This window comes from Marmota monax, unplaced genomic scaffold, assembly GCF_021218885.2.
Source record: "Marmota monax isolate L192 unplaced genomic scaffold, Marmota_monax_Labrador192_F-V1.1 WCK01_AAM20220418_F8-fsc00012, whole genome shotgun sequence".
In the NCBI taxonomy this organism is placed as follows: Eukaryota; Metazoa; Chordata; class Mammalia; order Rodentia; family Sciuridae; genus Marmota; species Marmota monax.
The window spans coordinates 29,718,459-29,723,943 of record NW_026695227.1 but is presented as its reverse complement, the minus strand read 5'-3'; the positions used below and the strand labels follow the sequence as shown (position 1 = coordinate 29,723,943).

The 5,485-nt window shown below is 37.7% G+C and overlaps 1 non-coding gene across 1 annotated transcript; it reads right to left on the bottom strand.

The window, feature by feature from the left end:
- Window positions 1-3,141: 3,141 nt before the first annotated feature.
- Trnat-agu (transfer RNA threonine (anticodon AGU)) lies at window positions 3,142-3,214 on the bottom strand. The gene has a single exon. It is a non-coding gene; the product is annotated as a tRNA-Thr (tRNA).
- Between the last annotated feature and the right edge of the window lie 2,271 nt (window positions 3,215-5,485).

The window sequence follows — 5,485 nt, the reverse complement described above, 5'->3', positions numbered from 1 at the left end:
TAGAAAAGCATAGCAACTTGGCCAGTCATTCAAGTAAAAACAGAGCAGCTGGACACAGTGGCACACACTCGTAATCTCAGTGATTCTGGAGGCTGAGGAAGGGTTATTACAAGTTCAAAGCCAGTCTCAGTAATTTAGTGAGAGCCTATCTCAAAGTAAAAATAAAATAAAATAAAAATAACTGGGGTATAGTTTAGTGCTAAAGAGCCCGTGGGTTCAATACCTAGAACCACAAAATGAACAAGTAAATAAATTAAAAACAAAACAGAAAAAAATAGCAGAACAAAGAACATGAAGGTCCATGGGTTTTGGTTAAAATATAAAACTTGTCTAATCCATAAAGACATGCACTCTACTTGTCCCTCCTGTAACTCAGAGTCATGTGGTCTTCAGGTATTTCCTGAGGTGCATCAGTGAGTAAGTTTTAGCCTAGATTTTCTTTGGATATGTTGTAGGCACAGCATGGAGTTCACTGTCTTTCCTCTTGGCCATAAATACAGTATGACACAGTGTTTTAGTCAGTTTTTGCATTGTTGTGACCAAAATACCTAACAAGAACAACTTAGTGGAGGAAAGATTTATTTGGCACAGATTCAGAGTTCTCAGTCCATAGATGGCCAATTACATTTCTCTGGGCACAAGATGAGGCAGAACATCATGGGGGAGGGCATTGCAGAGGGAAGTGCTCCTCTCATAGTAGCAAGGAAGGAGGGAGAGGAGTGGGGGGAGAAAGGGGCCACAGGGAAGATGCATGCTTCCAGGGAGCACACCCAGGAACCCACCTCCACTAGCCATGCCCCATCTGCCAACAATTACCACCCAGTCAGTCCATTCAAACTAGTTTGGATGGATTAGGTTATAGCTCTCATGATCTTATCATTTCACCTCTGAATATTTCTGCATTAACACAGGAGATTTTGGGAGACACTTCATATCCAAACAATAACACTCATCATAATGTCATTGCTATCTTATCTTTACTTAGTGGGTTGTATGTATTGATTTTTTAATCTGTAGTCTCAGAAGTATTAAAAAATAACCTTTTTTCCTATTTATATATTTTTATAGCTGACAATTCTTTCTTTCTTTCAAGCTACCATTTAAGTTTGATGTGGAAACCTCACTCACTAAACAGTAAATGAAGTGATATTCAGTAATTTCTGTCACTTAAGGTGTAAATCTTATTCCAATCACAATCCCCACTGTCTTGTCTTTCATTGTGGTTGGGGTTGGCACCAATTGAGGCATTGGTAAGGAGAGGCATTTATTTCTCAATAGTATCTTGCCTTACCTCCTGCCCAATAGTTAAATCATCCCTTCTTGACCTCAGTTCTCTCTTTCTCCCTCTTTCCCTGTCCCCTCTCCTGCACTCAGTGTTCTATTATGATGTGGCTCATTCTTATCCACTTTCTGGCAAGACTGGCCTTGCTGAATCTTCTCATTCAACTGTGTCGTCTTCTACTCATAGAACCCTTAGCAGGTCACTTGCTCTATCACTGTAAATTAATATTCTTTCATTTCTAAATAGAGATGCAGAATTGATCAGATGTCCTCCTGTGCCATTCTAAGGCCAAAGAAATTGAAGAGAAATGTCTACTACTTCCATATATTACCTTTCCTGGTCTTTGGTAGTTAGATAATTTTTTTAGGGGTGGGTAATTATCTTCTTATTATGTTTCTTATTATGAGCCACACCTGGAAGCAAGAAGCAACTCTTCATTACTGCCACATCTCTAAACTTAATGAGAGGAGGAAGTTTTAGCATCAATAAAAATACAAAAAATATGGATCATGGGTTGAAAGGCAGAATGGCAGAGTCCCATATGCTCACAACCAAAGCTCCTGAATTTTCTCCCATCTATCCTTCCCAGTTTAGCAAGGGAATGGTTGGTTGATATTTTATCTAACATATTTTTGTGTCTTTCAACTTAGAAACCAAGAATATTTGTGTCTTTGTTCTCTGATTCCACAGTAGCTGGAAGATGGGAATAGATTTGGGGAATAAGTGACTAAAACATAGAGTGGGAAGAAATATCACAATTCCACTAGTACTTTCCATAACATCCTCTCATGGCTGTTATCCATTTGTCCTTTGTTACCTGGCCCTCTCAGAGCTCTGAGATGGTGATATCAGGTGTTATATGCAGGTGTTATATGCATATGCAGGCCACTCACCTAGAAGCTCATTTCTATTTCTCCAACTATCATTTATTTAAAATTATGTAAATACCATTTTATTTTCCTACTCTTCATAAAATTTTGTGAGCCAATCTTATGCCCCTTCTGTTTTATTTGTTACTGCCTTTTTTGTAAAATCTTTTTTTTTTTTTTTTGTACTGCGGATTAGACCCAGAGGTGCTTTACCTCTGAGCTACATCCTCAGCCTTTTTTATTTTTTAATTTTGAGACAGGTTCTCACTAAGTTGCTGAGGCTGGGCTTGAATTTGTGGTCCTCCTTCCTCAACCTCCTGAGTCACTGAAATTACAGGCATGCACCGTTGCACCCAGCTTGTCCTTTCTTATAGATAAGAAATTCTAGTGTTCTTTTGGAAATATTTATCTCTTCAGACTGGTTTTCAGTCTCTCTCTCTCTCTCCTCTCTCTCTCTCTCTCTCTCTCTCTTTTTGGGGTATTGGGTATCAAACCAATGCACTTACATGTTAGGTAAGTGCTCTACCACTGAGCCACATTCCCAGACCAAGTTCCAAAATGGTCTGAAGAGATAAATTCACAATGCTGGGAAGGCTGAAAGTGGTGTTGATTTTGGTTGATAATTTTGTGATATAAATCAAACTAAATAAAAAAAACTCACAAATCAAACAAAATGCAATTGAGGACAGCCAGTTTTAGAATGGTGGGAGAATGGGCAAGCTTTGGACATGCCAGCTCCTCTATTCATATTTTTTTGTCCAAGTCCACTTCTTTTTCTGTTCATGCCCTCTAGTGGGGCATGTGAGAGAGACTGGTGGTTTGGCCAAAGACTGAGAAGGGTTGGAGAGACAGAAACCATATCATAGCTAGCCATGTTATCTCAGCTATTCAACCTTTTCCTCTTTGGGGGTTTGCGGATACTTTCTTTTTAAATATTTATTTATTTATTTATGTATCTTTAGTTTTACGTGGACACATTATTTTGTGTTTATGTGGTGCTGAGGATCGAACCCAGAGCCTCATGCATACTAGGCAAGCGCTCTACCACTGAGCCACAACCCCAGCCCATCGAGGATACTTTCTGGGCAGAAGGAAAACATACCAAAATTAAATAATTTCAAATATTGTTTATTCCAACCACTCAATGTCAAGGTCTAATCTAATAATCAAAATTAAGGTGGAAAAAAATCAGAGTCTTCTGAAAGGTCCCTGAATTTTGTCCCTAGACCACTGGTATCACAGTTCGAATGATATGGCTGAACTGGGAATGAGACAGCAATTCCCTGGCTTATTTCCTTTTCATTCTTGAGTTTGTCCTTACCCCAAACAGGAGAATTCTTAAAGGGGGACTTGGGTTTTGTTTGTTTGCCTCTGTGGATCTGAGGTTTGTGAAGATATCAGGAGTAGTTAGGGTTACACAGAAAGGCTAGGAATCCTTTAGATCATCCTTTTAGCAAATTAATTCTCTGATGAATTTTTTTTGGATTTGTTTTCAAAATCTATCATGAAGTACTGCACGACTTACTGACTAGTGTGCCAACCCAACCGTCTTTACTTGGACTTTCAGATGCTACGCTGTCGGGAAGACTTTTTGAAGGCCACAAGGGCAAGAATTCTAAGAGCTTGAGGTCTTGCGCCCATGCTAGAGGCTGGGGCTTCGGTTGGCCTTTTAGTTTTGCATTAATGCATCCTGGAATAAAGGATTGACTTGTTTTAAGGATCTTCCAGCATATTCTAAAGTGTAACTGAAGGTGATTATTGAGTTAGAGGACTCTATTCTGACCAAAATTTAAGAGTTTGTTTACTAAGGGTTATTGGAAGAGATGTCAACATTATTATAAGCCTATTTGTTTTCTAGCACCTGAACTTGTTTTTGAAAAAAGAGTACTTTCTTGTTGACCCCATATTTACATATTCATTTAATTTACTTAGCCAATTTGGGTTCTCTTCAAATCTCAGGGAAGAAAAGAATAATGTTTAGTATCCTGTAAAATACCTTTTCTAAGAAGCTCCCCCTGGGTCTCTGAATTGAGGGTTGAGGCACAGGCACAGTTCTTGCTCTCTGCAAAATGTGAAGGCAGACTTCACAAGCAGGAAGATCACCATCAGGAAGGAGGGAGCAGAGAGTTCACATGACAGGGCCTGTTCCCAAAAAACACAGTCCAGATAGGAATCTTGCTATGATCTGCCAGGCTAAATTAAGTTATTTAATAATTAAATTAATATTCTATTAATCTTGTCCAGAAACTTTAAGAACTAACCTTTACTTTCTTCAAAAACACCAGACATCTACCCGCCAATATCTGAGGGAAATGATGATATCAGTTTCTACTGGCTGTATGTGGATGCTTCTAATTGCAGAATCTGAACTGAGAGACACTTAGAAAAGACCTGGGAGACGGAGTGTTCAGGCTCCCAGCCCTCATATTTGAGGAAATTTTTAGAAGAGAAGACATGGTGCTAGTAATCATGAGATAATATGTGGTGCATCTCTATTTCTTACTTTTAGATAGGCTACCTTCCATCCCTACTGTGAACTATGATTAAATCATTTCCTGTATTCTCTTTTTTTCTTCTTTTCCTTCCTACATCATTTCTTTTCTGCTTTCTCATTATTTTATATCATTCAGGATTTTAATATTTACCCTCAGTTTTGTAACTTCAATGATACGTTTTGTGTTTATGGATTAATTTAAAAATTGAAAATCGAGAGCAATGGAATACACTGAGGAGTGGTAGTATGGTTTGATCTGTTAATAGCATTACATTTGTGTTGCTTGTAGGAAAATATTCTAAGAATTAAGTTTAAATTACTATTTTCTTTAATCCCACCAACTTCTAAAAGCCATGCTATATTTAACATGATTTATGTTTGGCCATTGCTTTCTTGTATAGATTTAGTTATTCTTTCCTACATATTCAAATTATCTTTATTTTGATTGTTGATAGAGGGAACTTATACTTTCTTTACCATATCACTACATTTATCTACCTTCTTTGTCATATAATTTGTTAACTTCTAATTTTGAACTTGATCATCTCTGGAATTCTTATACACTAATTGTTCTCACATGTATTCTTTTAGCATAACTGATGCTATTGGCACCTTTCAATATGTTCTCATCCTTATCACAATGCATCCAATGCACACTGGCCCAATTCCAGATACTATCTTGAACTTCTTTTTCTGAGGTCTTTCTGTTGCTATTATAACCTTCATGGTCATCAGCATCATAACTATATAACCCTTGTGTGTTCTGAATTTGGAATGAAAATAGGTAGAAGGGAATATGTGGGCATATGCAATCTCTTTAGCAAGTGGTAGATAAGGGCA